Raw genomic sequence first — 18057 nt, 5'->3', positions numbered from 1 at the left:
AGACGAGCAAACCTTGCAGTCTGCAAATGCCAGAGCAGTGGCAGGCTCTCAGGACTTTAAATGAAGCTTTGTGGGAGATAAATTTACACATAACCGAAAGAAAAAGGAAGAGTGAGTAAAGATTCCAAAAATCTGTTTGAAGTCAGAGGAAATTTAATTTGGCTGGGAAAAAAGTTGACAAGTCCTTGAAGACTACATGTACCAAAGAAGAAAAACAGTTTGGGAGGCCTCTAGGCGTAACAAATACAAGCAATTGAGCAAAAATAACGTAGGGACAGATACAGGAGAAAGGACTTCCATTGTCTGAATCCATCAGAACGGAAGCAGACGACTGCACGGCTCCACGATGGGGAGCACACCATTGGCGAGCTGCATAAAGGATACAAACTGACAGAGTCTTTTCCGCTCCTTATTTCTAGGATTGTGAACAAACCCCCCAGAGCAAAGCTGTGCTAAGGGTTTTGCGCTCGTTTTTTTTTTTTTTTTTTTTTTTTTTCAAGAGAAAAACTTTTACAGATATAGACTCATTTTTTTGCCAGCAGCAAATGTTTATTCCACAATACTTTGGGCACTGATGTGAAAAAGCACGATACACGAGAGGAAATGCTGAGAGTCAGATTCTGATCCCTTTTACAACGCTAAGAAGTAATTTTGCTGAAATCAATGAGCATATCTTTCAATCCAAGCAAGCTGCTGTTGGCACAGAACCTAAATTGGATTTCCAACTTCTGACATTAAGTCTGACTGGGGCCTAAATTGGCCCCAGCATAACTTTGAGCAGTCTGTAGGTTCTTCTGCTTGTTTCTGGCTGTTAGAGTGTGATGAAATGCTTATTGCCCCTCAAACTGGAAACAGGAAAAGAAACAATAACATATGAAAGCAAACGTTAACCTGCAATGACCATATCAGTGCATTTGTCCTTTCTTTTGTGCCATAACAGAGTTAAAATAGCAGAGAAACAAATGAATCAGTAATGTGCAGGAGAAAAACACTGGTCAAATATGAAGAAATAGAATGCTGCCTGCATTTAGACAGTCTGCAAAGTATTCTAAATTGTTTGGTAATATTACAGCAGTATTAAAAGGAAAAAAAATGAACACTACAATTAGCAGGCAGTAATTAAAGGAAGAAATAAAGCTGAGTTCAACTGTGGTCAGAAAGATAACCTCTTGGTGTTTTTCATTTATGCCTCTAGTGATGGTTTATGTCAAAATAACTCAGTTCAGAAGTCAGAATTCAAACAAGTATTTGAAAATTGTGGTGAGCTCATCAGTAAGACAGCTTTGGGAATCAGTTTTTAACCTCTAATTTTAAGGTGATACTTAAAGTGAACTGAAGTACTGGGATAAAATGTGTTCTTCAACAGCAGGATCCTATTGGCCAAAACGCTCTCAGTGGCAGAAATCTGGAATAAATTTTCTTCTAAAAACTGCAGCAAAATTTCAAGATTCCTTTATTCCAAATCACTTGTTCTATAATTTTATAGGTAGGAAAAGAAATGTATTGTGTGTTTACTATTCTAAACTTTCAAAAAAATTCCTGTAAGCATTGAAATTTCTAGCTTCCACTACAAAATTCACAGTCAGATACATTTTGGAAAACAGCTGCAAGCCACTTATTTCCATTTTCCAGTGTTTCTAACAGGTGAAGCTGAATATGATTTTTAAAAGGTTAATACAGGAAACAGAAAGTTGAGGACATTTCATTCACTTAATTCTCCTCCCAGAGCACACTCATTAAAAGGGAGTTGTGCAACATATATAGCATACCTGAAATCCATACTCAAAGAATTGCATCTGTCTTCTGTATTTCTAGGGGAAATGCAGAAAAATCTTTAACGAAAAAAGAGTAGCTTCAGTAGCATTTTTGACACACACGAGTGTGTTGGAACACTTGTGTTTCGAAAACAAACTTTACCCACTTTGTGTATTCAAGAATCTGGCAATATTCTCACATTTTATTTGCTACTGCACCGCTAAAGGGCCTGCCCCTGAACGAACAGAGTCTGGAATGGAAAATAGTAAACCCTCACTGATCCTTCCCAGAAATGGCCTCTCAGCCTGAAATCATTACAATATGAAAGGCTATGAAACCCTTAATTTAAGTAAATCTAATGATGGTATAATTTAATGTCTGTAAATAACTAATAATCTAAAAACATCTTCGAAGTTGATTTAAAACATGCAAGTACTTATTTGGTGGTTTTAAGATTCTGTATTGCAAGAAACTATTATTGCAGTCACTCAGACTTACAAAGAAACTCGCCTGGACAGAATGCTAAACACTAAATCTTTTAGTTCAGTGAAGGCTGAATTATAGATTCAATGAAAGTTATTCTGTTTTTAAGATGTTCCATTTCAGCACTGAATTTATGTAAGAAGAAATGGCAAAATGCTGCAAAATACTACAGTTCAGTAGGTATCTTCATTGCAGTAGGGGACAGAAGTCTAAATCACAGAATCACAGAATCAGTAAGGTTGGAAGGGACCTCAGGAGATCATCTAGTCCAACCTCCCTGCTCACGCAGGGAAAGTGTAAAATGCTGGATCTCCTAGACAGCCTCTGACTGACTAGGAGCAAAAAGGAAACAAGCAGAGTGAGTCAGCAAAGGTGAAAAATTAACCTGGCTTAGCAAAAAGATACTTGTGTAAAAGGCAGAAAATAAGCAGTTGAGCAAACGGAAAGAAAGATACATAGATGATTCAAAACCACAGAGTTATGGCAATAACAAGTCAAATGCCATCAGTCAACCCACCATGGACAGCTTCTTGTTTACTTGAACCCAGTTTTTCCTCATGCACATATGTATTCACCATTTTTAAGGGTTTTCCCGTTTTACAGGTTTGACTAGCCAAGAAATTCATCAGTAATAAAAGACAGGTACTAGTAAGGTGACAATTGTATGAAAATGTGGCCTGTGATATTAAAATGCAGGAAAATGTTTTATGGAATGGATTGTACCCCTCGTTTCTGCAACGCACAGAAGTATGCTTACACATCCAAGAATCTTCTCTGCAAAAGTCTGCAAAATGAAATATTTCAAGATGCTGAGGAAAGAAAAAGGTTTTCTCTGCCAAATTAAAACCCAGAGACATAATGCTAGAGAACATTTAGTTAATTTTAATCTGTGGCTGTTACCGACAGGACAGGATGCATCAAATTTAAGATGCAGACCTTTGGCTGACCTCACCTTTTTCAACATCTACTTTCCCTAACATCACCCCCTTTACTTTCCTTACCCCCTTCTCTCTGCCTACACATAAATTATCAGTTTTTATAGGCCAAATACTGCTTCAGCTATAGTGATCCCATGCCTTTGTTTGAACAAGACATATGCCGCAAGGAGCATTTAGGAGATGTGGTGCTAATAGTTTCTAAAAGTGCAAAATACTGCTACAATATGCTACCAAACATGCTCCCAGATGACTATACTCTCTTTAACCATCCCCCCCCCCAACAAAATATCCAGCATCACCTCTCCCAATCACGGGTATTTGTGAATAATTTACCTTGACTTCACTTATGGGGAGCATGCTTTTCTTCTCTCCTAGTTCTAAACCAGATGATACTTAAATGTTGTTTCACTAGTACTGATGTATGTACTTATATTTCAATTCTTGAGAGAGGAGTTAATATACATATATATATATATATACACACATATATATATATAGCATCATTTAAACATCAAAAGAGTGCTGAACAGATGCACACTGCTCTTGACGGGGCATTGACCGTGTTTCATGGTGCATGTGTCTTTTAGAGAGTCTCAACAGAATCCATTACTTAGTACAGATTCTTGAGCACAAGTGACAGACTTCATATAAAACTGTACTGTTGAGCAGCAGGCTGGCAACGAATAAATGTCGCTCAGGAGGTTAGACATACACAGCTGCAGGGATTGTGAAATTCAGCCTTGGTCCCGGAAAATAAATTCCTCATAAACCCAGGAAATTCTGGAACAGTAACATCTGAGTGACTATAATAATTCTACCTGAGCTGTATGGGTTTTGTCCCTCTCTATTCATGAATGACAAAGAAAAATCTTTTTTTGGAAACAAAAGCACAACAAAACATTTTCTGTTGCCCTGAATGCTAATGATGGAAGACTGTTGCTATGGTGATGCTAATTTTAACGCTCTTGCCTGTGGACTTTACATGAACTGCCCGTTTTAACTTTTGCAAATGTCATTTACAAAATGAAAACCCATTAATGACTGGCGAGGGCACAATGTTCCACTTTAATTAGAATAATAAGGAATGCTGATGCAGAAAGTACAGGTTTGTGAATTGCTACAAAGCCCACACTGTCAAAATTAATTACCACTGATGAGGATTTTGTTCTGTTTTTTTTTTTTTTTTTTTTTCCAAAGGAAGCTTTTGAATAATACAACTATAGCTTGACTTGGAATTGAAAGCAGACTCTCCTTTTAATATCAAGGTGGAATAAAAAAGTTCCCAAGGCTGACAGTATAGGAAAAGGTATGACAGAGTTTAAAATTGTGACTGAGCCATGCTAAATGAGTGCTGATTTCAGTAATAGCAGAATGTAAGTGATAATGCTGATGGGGAAAATAAAATATTTTCAGAGAAATAACTGCTCAGAAAACCAGTTAGGATTGGGCAAATAGTATTTGTGTTTTTGATGAATTAAAAAATACAAATTAAGGACAAGTAAATGAGTGGAGTCAGGATATGATTCTGGCTTTGGCTGGTGGGATATTCCTCTGACTTGTTAACTGTCTGCAAAGATTTGGGCCGAGTAGAGGATATTTAGCAGATAGAGCAGCAGTAATCCCTTTTGTCATGCACCTGGCCCTTGCAAATCACGAGCACATATTTCTTACAGGAGGGGAAAAATTTGCCACAACCGTTTCCATTTCTGGGGAAATATCCGATCATATAAAGTAGGTACTATGTTGATACAGACATTTTAGTGCTGACTGCAATGAAGAAAGCGTGCTGCAGTGAAAGGCATTGCAGGCAGCTGCTCAGAGAACATTGTTTAGACTAATTGTTATTATTAAATATCTCCATTGTAGTACTGCCTTGAGAACCTAATTTAGGGTTGAGATCCATCGTATTGGATGCTGTATTAACAGAAGGGAAACTTGCTTCCTCTTGCAAAGAGCTGAGCTAGTGAAGAATCTGATTTGCCTTTATGCTAAGACACTTTTTGCAGTGCTAAAGGACTGGAAATGTGACTAGTGTGATGAGGAATAACTGCTAAAATATTTTTCTAAAATCCAATTCATGATAGACTATGTGTTAAAGAGCAGTCAGACTATTCCAGCAGCATTAGTAAGAAATTCGTTCTCAATCTGTCGGTATGCTTTAGTACTGGTTTAAAGTGGCCTGGCCCATTTTGCCACTGACTTGTTGGCTATTGTCAAACTTGTTGTAAAAAACAACATAAATATTGTACTATACTTGCATACAGCTGTGTGCTCAAAGTGGCTGGGATTTCTTTGCATTTCAAAGAAGTACAGGAGAAAAATACAGGCTTGACTGAGAATATGAGATGTGACTATAGAGTCTGATCTTATGTGTGAGCCTTTTTTGCTGGTGATGCATTTGATGAGTTTTTTCCTCTTGCTGCGTGTTATAAGCAGGAGTAACTTGATGACCACTGCATAGCACTCTAATCAATGGCTGTTTCTTCTGTGAGCACCCACCGCTCATCTGGTTGGAGTGTTAACAGCAGGGCCTTATGTTGAAAACGTATATGTCAACAACCGATTATAATTTTTGCAGACAGAGTACACTAATATGCTTGTGTGCTCCCACTGAAGGCAGCTGTACACACAGTGAGGCAGGGCCACAAGGCAGCTTGTTCCTCTTGAAAGTCGATGGGCTCAGGAGTAATTTATATCTCTGCAATACCTTGTCAAACGATTTATCATCCCAATGCAAGAAGGGATAGAGGGACCCTCCTCTACTCAGTAGTAAAAACTTTGGCAGCTAGCTGAAATTTGGAGAGAGTGAGAAGCAAACAGGATTTAACAAATATGGACCTGATACGTATTAACACATCAGTACTGTAAATTAACTTAGGCAACTCCCCAATGCTGCAAAGCTACAAATGAAGCCCATCTGAAATAGAAGCAGAAAAAAGAATTTGAGATAACTGTCTCCCAGAAGACTGATGTTACTAAATGTCATGACCAAGACAGTTAGCATGTTATGGTTCTGGTTCCAGGCTCCCCAGACAAGGAGCTCGGCTGCCGAGTAGTGTCAGCCCCAACCAGGGCTGATGGACACGGACCCCGCCGGAGCTTAAACTAAGGGAGCTTGCTGGCATGGGGATTTCTGGAGGATCCAGATCACCTTAGTCCGTATCAAGACAAGACAGATTCCTGGGTAGGAAAGGTAAGCAATTCTCTCTTAATCCAGATGGACAGCTAGAATGTGAAAAGTATCTGCCTTTTGTACAGAGGTATGGTAAAACTGATACAGAGGTAAGTAACTCAGGAGCAATGGTGCTCTAGAGTGCACTCTGAAATGAGGTGATGGAAAGAGCTACCTAAACAAAACAGTGCCACAAAGAATTATGAACTTCATGTCATGTGTTTTGTCATTCATGGAATAAAAGACTCCGGGCGATTATAATTTATTTTATGAGTACTGTAATACAGTGAACACAGCATTTTTAATAAGTAATGGCTGAGGCTGATGCAGATTACTGCTAATCTGAGAGATGGTGCTAAGTAAAGATCTCTTGGAGGAAGGTGCCAATTTTAAATATAAATCTGAACGAAAAAATAATATTTGTTTGATGAAGGAAAAGGAGGTAAAATATTTTAAAGATAAGTGACACTAGATGTTTAAGTAGTCATAAAGTTAACTACGAGACCAAAGTGGTAGGATAGCTACTAGAGGCAGTAAAAATTGCATAAAACAGTGGAAATGTCAACAGAAAACCTAGAGATTTGAAAGGAAACAGATCTGTTTTTGTCTTTTTGAGCTTCAGACTTAACAGCTATCTATGGGGAATTCTACAGAGAAAACATGAAAAAAATTAGTAATTAACAAGCCACATTTAGAAGTCATCAGTGCAACTAAGTCAAATGAAACTCTGAAAGGAGAGGCACTGGGGTGGCTATCATGATATGTCTCGGGTGGAAGATTAAAGACAGTGCTGAGAGAGGGCATGATGAAGACTTTGATGGGCTGAAGGCAGAATTTGCCAGTGGCAGAACTGATTCTGCAAAGGGATCATTAGGAGGAGGCAAGTGAAAGATGCAGAGAAAGTGAATTGTAAATTATTACAAGGCACACCCTGAAAACAAGACAAGAGAAGACAAGAAAGAACAGCAGGAAGATGTTTTGTTGAAAGTGGTAAAATGACCTAGAAGAATGCGAATATGGAAAAGATTCTTGGAGTTGGATGACAGGAAACTGTTAGTGACCTTATTAAGAGCTGTTGAAGTGGAAGACAGGAAGAAAAACATGGACTGGAAACAGACATAATTTCAAAGAAAAAAAGAGGACAGTACTCTGGATATTGAACAGTGTTAAAAGAGGGATTTGTTTTGTTTTATCAAGGGCAGTCCTGAAGCAAAAAACCTCTCATGTAGGGAAAGAAGTGGTGGATAAGCTTCAAAGAAAATGCATCTTTAAAAATCAAAAGACAAGTCATTTTTATGTGATAGTGATACCTAAGGAATAGAAGAAGTTCTCTAATATCCAGCTGATATTTGATGCTCTATGTATCATTCTTCCAATTTTTGGTTTTGAAATATATTGTCTTCAAGTGATCAAGAAGCTTGTGATGATCTCAAAGGAAACTTATTGCAAAGCAAGAATTTCCTCCTTCAAACAAACCATGCTTTTAAACCCTATCTCCATCACTGTGACAAGTCCATTGCTTTGAGTTGTTACTGCTGCAAATCAGTACAGCACGAGTTTGAAGGATGCATTTTCCTTTGCCATGGCAAGAGAATGTAGCCTGTCATTGGTTGAGCATTCTTTTTCTAATCAATGCTCACAAAAAAATCCATTGAAACTTAAGTTCATTCAACGGGTAGGTTGGTAGAAGTTTAGTTTAGGAATACTTCAAGATAAAGACATCATCTGAAAATAACAAAATTCAGAGCTAACACGCTTTTCTGTCATCTCTGACAGTACTGAATATGCCTGTCACTTATAGACAGCTTTTCTTTTGTGCTTCATATTGAAGAAAATTATGAAAATGGTGGGTTTTTAACCAGATATGCAGCAATTGTTAAACTACAAATGCAAGTTTTCTGTATCTACAGAAACCCATTGTGGGGTTTAGCTATTAAAAAATCTCTTTACAGTTCAGATACAGATTTTAGTTTTACTTTTTAAAGTGTTTAATTAAAGAATTCATTTTTAATGAACCTGAGTTAGTATTGTACTACAGAAAACATTTACCATCAATATTGCATTGTGATAGCAAACTTCTAATATTCTTCTAATATTTAATGACTACTTCCTATAGTCAAGATTCAGAAAAACACAGGAATAAAAACAATTCAGCATCACTGCTATAGCTAAAAGCTGATAAATATACAGAAAAATATTTCATATTAGAACTCAAGCTTCTCATATACTAATGATATTTGTTCAATAAAGCTAGAAAACTGCAGTATTTGATCATAAAATGAAAGTAGACGATTCTTCTAAGCACAAAACTAAATGAAAGGCAAACTAATGACAAGCTAAAGAGTTAACAAAATGTAAGAAAATCTATCATAATGTAGGCTTGTTTACTCCAGAACTTCTCTAAGTTTAGCCTTTAATCACATTTATCAAAATCAGCACACGACTTACAGATTTCTGGGATTCTCGGCAAACATGGTTAATGGAAACCTCAGTCATAAGAATTTGCTTCACTTTTCAAATTATTCCTTAACTGTTTGGGCAAAGGTAGTCCCAAGAGTAACAGAATGTATATATGTGCACATAATATATTATTTCAACCTTAAGCTTCCTATCAAATTTTCATTTTTAAACCTTCAGAAGTGAAGTTTTAGTTGAGGGAACATTCTCCTATGATTTTGCTGCATACTGCTATTATGTCTACGGTTGTATCTGGAACTAAATTATACACAAATTTCTTTGGGGACATTTATAGTCTTTTCTCTGGCCATAATCTGTTCATTGCTACTGCTGCTACTATCTACTAGTATTTGCAATGTCTTTAACTTTTTTTTTCTATGTTTTATAAAGTCTGTGTAGGTGAGGTCAAGTCCTAAAGCTAAACGCATTTAAGCTGAGTTAAACTGAAGATGAAATAACAGATAAAATCACTGATCCAGGAGGACACGTACAGCATCTGATTTTCTAATGAAAGTGCAGTTTTTCTGTGTTTCAATATGAGGTGGAATCCATTTGCTATTTCTCACATCTTTTACAATCAGTTTGCTTATGGAAATTCTAGGATTGCTGACACTAGATTGGAAAACACTGGTGAATTGAAATCCATGATTATTCAAAGAAACAAAACTTTCTTTAGTATTTCAGCATTTGTTTTTCTGTTGGATTATCCTTCTTTTTATTTGCCTACCTGATATTTATTAATTCCATGCTTTTAGGTCACAGCAGTACATACAGATAGAACAAAAAATAGTAAAATTGTATTACACTGTACTCTGGCTCAGACCTCACTGATGTTTGATTTTACCTGCTGCAAAGGTGGCTCGTAATTATGAATAAAGTATTACATGTGCCCCATCTAAACCTGTGTTGCTGTGTGACTAAAATCTTTTTAAAAATGGTGTTTCATGTTTATGGTACAGTCATGACGTCTGTGTGAAGATATCTGCTCTGAAGGTAAGCACAGGGATTTTCTAGCTAGCTCTGTAAGTTTTAACTCCATGCCTGTAAATGCTCTCAAGTATTTTCAATATGCTTCCCACAGTGTTCAATAATCCTTAGGAATTAAATTTTACTTACTTACTTGCTTAATAAAAGTAAGTAAAGTTTTTTTCTCTAATAATATACTTTTTAAAGAAAAAAATGCAGTTCGGTTTATTAAAAATGAAGCATAGTAAAATATACCTTTGTCTCTCTACTCCTGTATTATCTCTGCAGTAATGAAAAGAAAAGAGAGTCTCAAAAAGGAAAGATAGAAGAATTGGGTACATACTGAAATTCAAAAGGCTATATCTATAATCTATTTGTTAGACAACTGCCTAAAGCCATTTTTTTCTACCTGAACACTAAAATAATATAAAGTTTTGCAGTAGAGGTCTAAATGAACACAAAATAACTGAATAAGACTAAATTATCATGGTTATAGATATTTAGATTTTTTTACAACTTTTATCTACTACATGAAAATACAACTATGAATGTTAATTCCCCCATAAGAATTTACCATACAATTTCATTAACATAATGGTGTACATTATAAAGTGTAAAGCATATAAATGAAGTTTAAAACTTATACCAATAACTTCTCCACAGATTTACAGCAACCTTCATTCTTAATAACTTCATGCTGTATTATGTGAGTTTGAACCCTCCCTCCACCTTAGCCCTAAATCCCAAACTAACACTTACATAGGGCATTTATGCAAAGAAAATTTGGCTCTGCGGGAAAAGCGGAGGGGAGATCTAGATGCAGAAGCTGAGTAGCCATTAGTTAGCAAAGCCTTAACTCTCCTACTATACTCAGCAGGGTGTAGATACCATTTGGAGATTGTCCTAGGCTGGTTATATAGGCAGTGCTATGTTATAATGAGTCTCTGTTGTGTTGTAGCAGATCTCATTTTCTGAGCTAAACTGCCATGGAAAAAATACTGAATGCTAGTGTCATCAAAACTAGCCGAAATAAAAACAATTCATTCAGAGAAGTGATCTTTTTTATAGTTAGTTTTTCTTAAATTATCTAGCCACAGATTTCCTAATATAAAAATGTGTCTGATGAATACTTGAAATTCAAAGTAAATATTTAGCATTCAAGAGGTTTCCAAGCCTATACATCATATTTGAGTTTGTAACTTATCTCCTAAAGCTCAACTTTTTAATCAGAAAATGAGAAGTAAGCAAAAACGAATATAGGTGATTCGATCATTTGTAATCTATTGGTTTAGAATCTTAAGTCTAAATGCAGTCTTACAGTTAGTTCATCTCATGTTTTCCCTTCCCTTAGGATCTATAACTCCTAAGCATACTATATACATAAATTAGTTCTCAGGATTGAAAAGCTCAAGATAAGGATATCACAGAATTGACATGCAACTCAGAGTGGATAGCAACACTTAAAAAAATCAAAAGATATCATTGGAAGGGATTCAGTAAGAAGGAAAAGTGGTAAAATAATCCACAGCTGTGATTTAGTAAGAAAAGACTAAACAGGTCACCCAGGACAAGCTATGTGATAAGACAGGTGGAGAATATCCTGAAATACAGGAACTTATTGCAGTCTACAAGAGAACTGGCATCACAGAAGGTCAGAGAAAGAACAAACACAGGAGACATTTAGCAGCTTCAGTGAGTTCATTTTGAAAAAAAAAAAAAAAAAAAAAATGTCAAATTGAGAAAAAAATCTGGCCTCCTCCTGACACCTCTAGGCCACATAGAGAAACAGAAGCAGCCCAGTGGATACATCTGAATATTACATTCGCTGTCTTTTCTCAGTATTGCAATGTGCTAGATGCTAATACCAGAACATTAAAGTCTATCCAAGATTGCATATCTGTAGCTAATAGAGCTAGTGATACAAATTGTTTCTCTCTCATATTTATATTCACTACTTTTTTCATGGGTATTGAAGCATATCTTAAAATGTACCAATGTTAATTATATCCTTATAATAGACTGATAAGATCAGGAAGAAGGCAAAAAAGGCACAGCAGGTAAAGAGGGATCAATTTAATTCTGACTCTGATTAGATGGATCAAGTTTCTTTCATGTGGATGAGACCTAGATAGTCTTCTTATTTGTGGAGCAGGCTGCACCAGGGACAATACAGACAATAGGGTTTGGCAAGTGACAGATACTGCTGTTTTCTCCTCAGTCTTCTGAGGAAACAAATGAGACTTCTTGATATAACAAGAATATGCAAAAATATGAGATATTGCTTTCCATTTCCATGAAGATTTCATTGGGCAGTTATCAGAAGCTCTCTTCTCTTTGTCTGTCATCTAAATTAAGTATGTAATTGATCTTTAAAAAAAGAAAAGTCCAACATGCAAAGCTTCCTATTTTTTTCCCCCTTAATATGGCTGATCTTTTCAAGTTCAAAGCATTCCAGTGGAAATCAAACATAATTCCTATTTTTGAATCTTGCTCATTATACAAAAAATGTTTAAAACATGGGCTTGGAGTATATGGCAATATTTCTTCAGCTGTCAGGAGAAGCTGTAAAATCTACTATTTTGTGGAAGATCTGACATGTACTATATAAAATAGGCCCATATTGTATATATGTTTGTCCATTTCACTAAAAATATATTAGCTATGTTAGTTTTTTTATTCTTGATGATATGCAACAGTCAAACTATGTTTAAGAACCGAAGTAAAATGGAAAAAGGAAAAATGAAGTACAAAATTAAATTCAGGCAAAAATCACATTCAGTTTACAATAAATATAAGAATTTCAGTTACAATAAAAGGTAAAATATTACAATTATGTATTATATTCTAGTAATCTATAAATAAGTGAGCTCCTTGTACAGTATCAAAAGTCTACTTTTTATATTACTGCCTATGAAAATTACTCCCTTAACCCCAGATATGGAATACAACAAATAGCTGGATTTAATGCATTTAAAATGCCGATACTTTCCTTTTAACTAAGAAAATAGAAAAACTAGAATCCATCTAAAATGCTCTTATGCAGCTCATTACTAAACTGAACAAACAAACCAGGAAAGTCAAATGCCTGCCTAAATAGTAGTAACATCATTTGCATAGCACATTTGACGATTTAAACTGCACGAAAATAATCCCTACATTATTTCTAACTTTCCTGTTATGCTAAACACTGCATATTCTCCTTGAAATTTTACACTGAACGAGTTTCAGGACCAGTCTTAAAAAACTGGTCATCTACTTAAATATGGTATCAACACCATTGAGCACAGGATCAAGGCAACGTGTTCCACAAGCGCGTGAGGAAGCTTGCTTGCTGTCTTCTAAGATAAGCACCACTGTCCCTCCCATTACGGAAAAAGCATCGAGGATGAAGGCAAGGGGCTTCAGCCAGTTATTGTCCCCTCTGTGAGTGGCTACAGCCTTTGCCCCCAATCTTGGCATCAACTCAATAAAACATACCAAAAAAAAAAAAAAAAAGCATATGATAAAATTACTGTTGAGTACTTACAATTCATTTCAAAACAGAGGAAATCTCCTCCAGTTACTTCCCGTGTGAGGGCAGTAACCCCTGCCTAACTCATGGCAGAAGCCCTGTACCTTGCCAGAGTGCTCCCGCTCGGTCAGCGAGAATACGTCTGCTTTTAACCTCCATTTCTCTTTGAAAGGTGGTTAAAGGCTCAAGATTTCTCATTGATTTTACACTCAAGAGTTTACATTTTTGTAACAAGTTTTAGTAACCAATACTTGTCAGTCGTACAAACGATAGAGAAAAACTCTGCCCTGGGACAAACCTCTACAAAATATCAGGTATTTATTTTTTTAAGCTAGATAACATGATAATTTGCATCTCTTAAAGGCACTATTGTATTTTTTTCTTTCCACAAGAATAGTTACAGTTTTGGTATGGAGAGTTCAAAACTGAAAGAGTGGAAAAGATCACAACAACTATGATTTTAAGAAGTCAAAATACTACATTTTTGGTGCGTGCTACCTAGGCTAACTGTTAGCCATATACATGGTTTGCAATAGCTACCTCATAGCTTCACGCCCTACATATACATAATTGTACATTATTTATTTATGGTTCTCCATGTCTCTCTCTGCTCTGACAGATTTTTCCTACTTGCTTTTGAGTCTCCTATTTATCTACATTCTGCAGAAGAAACAATTAACCTAAGTGATTTTAGCAGAACAGTGAGTCTCTGCTTTATTTTATCTTAGTGAAATTTAATTCAGATCCATTCATTTACTCTTCCTCTAAGCTGAGAAATAGTAAAGGAATCATGGCCTTAATCTGTTTTCTTTTGCAATGAAAACTCTGAACTCTTAGATTTTTCTGAGCTGAAATTCTGCATGGCTAAACAACAACTAAAAGTGAGATTAAAAATTAGGATACAAAGAAGTATGTTTCTATAAACTGGCCTGCTCTTCCTCCAGTGAGAAGTATAGAAAGACTGCAGAATCTAAAACTAACAAAAACGGGTCAGAAGCAAAATACTCTTCTAGAAAACTATAACATGGAAGAGAGTTAAAAAGCAGAGCTGGATATTCCTCACTGTTAGCGCACAGCATAGCTAATTTATATGGATAGTCTCATATGGATCTTCCCAAGGAGTCAAATCGATGCTCCTGAGAATTCAGCTGTGTCCTCTGCCGGATGAAGTTCACTGAGCTGCTATAATCTGGATAAGAAAATAAGCTTGGCTGGGAAACAACTTGGAAGGCTTCTTCTGCAAGAAGTACTGAGATGAAAGACTATTGTATTCTCGCAGAAGCGTTTTATATGCTTCGAAAGAAGGGGCACAGCAAGAGGGTAAGAAGACAGACACTACTAACTGGCGAGCTGGTTATACAGAGGAAGGATGATGCCAAAGACTAACACAAATACAGAGCTCATAGTAACTAAATTTCACCAATGTATGCCAAATCATGACTACTACGTTTCCCCTCTCCCCCCCCTTTTTTTTTAGAGAAAGCATGTTGCAGACTTCAGTCCAACTCCCTGTCACTCCGAGGCAAGAGGGCTCTCCTAGCGCTGTGTAACAGGCCGGCTCTTTGCTGAGCACAGGATAAGCCCATACACAAGGCACGTGCAAACCTGATTCACGTGTCCCCTTGCGCCTCGGGAGGATGCTCAGAGAACAGGAAATGGGTCTGTGCAGGATGTCCGAATGCTTCTTACGGGGCTGCAAAATCCGCACGAGCCCTTTGATTTCACTGCTGCTGCTTTGGAGCAGCTTCCCTGTCTGATTTAAGGGACAGAACGTGCCCGTGTGCCTGTGTGTGCGCGTGCGCGTGTGCATGTGTATGCATGAGATCGCTTTTCTCACAGGGTCTGTATTTTCCTTGCATACAAGCTCTGTTCTTGAGTTCTGCAAAGACGTGATTTATCCCCAAATTACCATGTTGAAATCTGCGGCCTTCTACTTCATTATCTGTCTTTTTTAGAATTTAAGGCATTTTTATCCGCATTCTTTTGATATGTACTCAGTAGTCTTTGTGCTTTTTTTTTATTTGCTTTCAAATTTCTTATGTACAGTAATTGCCTGTTGTTTCCTAAAAAATTAAGAAATGTGAATGAATACTTAAAACAGTAGTAAAGAGTATAGGGGTATCTTTGCCTGCTTCTGTGTTCCCATTTTTCCAGGCCCCACTGCAACAAGGCCTCAAAGATCAGGGCCTCAAAGAACAAGACTGATTAAACTGAAAACTATTTTTCATTTTCCTTCTCCCTTTTTAATCTAATGAAACCTTTTAATCCTTTATTAGACACAAAGAATATATATACTGAGAGGAAAAGAAAGATCAGAAAGAAGAGGGTTGGATATAATGTGTTTTTGAACAATTTTATATGTTTTAATTCAGAGGGAAAAGAGAAGGGTTTTTTTCCCCGTCAGCAGCACCTCGTACACTGGGCAAGTGCTCAGCAGGCAGACAGGAATGTCCACTTGCTACTTTGGAAGCCCAGACCCTTCTGCTATCCTGCAACACAGAAATTTCATTTCTCAACTCTTCGGGGAAGTGAGTAGGTGAGCCTGAACTGTTGGCCGAGCTTGTCATTTCCGTAAGGAACTAACCACATAAAAAGGTGAAGAACTCCTACCAGCATGCAGCAGCTGGTGCAAGGCCATTACACCGCAATTTTCATGAGGCTGACAGTCGGCCAAGAAACTACAAAATGGCAGAGACACGGAAGAGCAGTTGAAACAGGTTGTACATTGCTGATTATTATTATTTTCTTTCAGTGGCAATGACGCCTGCACCAATATAATCGGAAAAAAATGCTGGCATGAATAACTTCAAGGAGGAATTGTTGAAATACAGACTTTAGGGACAACTAGTCGCTACAGATTAATCAGCTGTATAAAAATGAAATATTAACCAGGAAAATTGAAAGTCCTGAAGTTACCTAGCAGTAAGTAAATATTGCTGTTGAGGATATAGTATTAAGTACTGCCTGATTTATGGGCTAATGAAATGCTGTTTCACTGCAAATGTGAAAATGATGAGATAAAACACTTAAACATACAAGAAAACCAGATAAAATGAAAAACAATAAGCTGTGTGGCAAATCTGATTAGGAAAGGAGGCTAGCACCAATATTCGACATTGATGATAGAAAGGAAAATCATACACCCATTAAGATAATGTGATCTGTAGCCTCTCAGTATTTATGGCAACTCTTTTAGAGAATTAACAATTTATAGAAGAGTAATAGTTCAAAGAACAATGACAATAAGGTAGGTTTTAAAACTGAAATGGTACAGAAAACAAGCAATTTAGTTGTGTGTTAATATTAAATAAGAACGATTAGAATGAAGGAAAAGAAAAATGACTGAAGAGAGCTGGAGAAGGGACTAGACGTAAAAACTTACTAAGATTCATAAAAACTTTAAACATTATTTTAATCTCAAAGACAGCAAGCTTTCATACAAAACATGTAACTGAATTAAAGTTTAATTATTAATTAAAATAGCACTGTTATAACTCCTTATGGCTATTAAGATATTTTCTAAGTGAACAGAAAAAAACAAATGCATTCCTTTGAATTTGCAAATAGCCTGGAACAAAGGATGAAATTCAAAGTTGACACCAAAAACTAATAAGGAAGACGCAAGAGCCTTTCCCATCATTTTAGAATGGCAGGTTAACTTATCCACCGCTGCTATGTGCAGGTAGCACAGAATGAAGTGGGAAGCAGGGCATGAAATGGAGCTTGCGCCTACATTGAGAATTGCCAAGGTTTTTCCCACTCTAATGGCAAGCCATGTCATGGGAAAGAGAAAAGCAGATGTCTTTGCCTTAGTCCTAGTACCATAAACTGTTATATACCAGAGCCTCAAGCTGCTTTCAGTCATTTGCTTCCTCCATAGATTTCCTTCTCTCCTCCTCCCTGAAAGAGCTTTCCAGCTTCCTTATGGCAGTTTAATTATTCATAGGCAAATACAAAAACAGGAAAAATTATAAACTTAAGGCACTGGTAAAGCAACATAACCCAGGATTAACTACAGCACTGTATTGTACTACTGACTGCTAGTTTTCTCCATGTTTAACCAAGTAAATTGTCCATTCTGATGTTGCTGTAGCAGTTTCACTAAGCTGTGAAAATTGCAGCTGAACTGCCACTGTAACTGCATGGCTTGAGTGCCACTGGCTGAGTGGGAACACAAAAAGAGCAATCATGTGAATATGTTTATTAAAAGACTCTTGAGTTTCAGTTATTTGCACCACAGTCTTTATCACAGGTATTGCACCACCTATTTCTCCAGGAAGCTATGTATAAATAATTCATGGCACATGCTTAGATCTACATCTACAAAGATCTACAGCAAGAGGGAAAAACGTACTAAAAAGATGTATTAAAGCTTCATTCTCTGTTACTATGTGATGGGTCTGTTGAGGGCACTAGAAGCAGGTGTGTCCAAGTTTGTTCATTTGTATTTTTTATTTTTTTCTCATTTATTAACCATACATCTCTCTTAAAACAAACTAGTTTTCTTTGGGAATTAAATTCTAAAGGCACTTACAGTCTATAGGGATTAATTTGTCCCTTGGTGTTCCTCAGCAACATATTTTGCTACATACACTCCTTACAGGAACTCATTGTATAAAGGATGTGCATTGAGAGGTCATTGCATCACATTCACAGCTGCAAAATCTCTGTTTTTAAGCATGATGGAGTTCACCAAAATTCTGAATGTTCTTCAGTTTTGCAAATCCTGCCATAGATACTATGGGGTGGACAATGGAACAGATTCAGATATAATC

General features: G+C 36.6%; 1 protein-coding gene across 10 annotated transcripts in view; it reads right to left on the bottom strand.

The window, feature by feature from the left end:
* The window catches only part of DMD (dystrophin), a 1316389-nt gene that overhangs the window by 104375 nt on the left and 1193957 nt on the right, over positions 1-18057 (bottom strand). The window lies entirely within an intron of this gene.

This window comes from Rhea pennata, chromosome 1 (assembly GCF_028389875.1).
Source record: "Rhea pennata isolate bPtePen1 chromosome 1, bPtePen1.pri, whole genome shotgun sequence".
Taxonomy (NCBI): domain Eukaryota; kingdom Metazoa; phylum Chordata; class Aves; order Rheiformes; family Rheidae; genus Rhea; species Rhea pennata.
The sequence above is the reverse complement of the archived record's forward strand: the minus strand, read 5'-3'. Positions and strand labels throughout refer to the sequence as shown.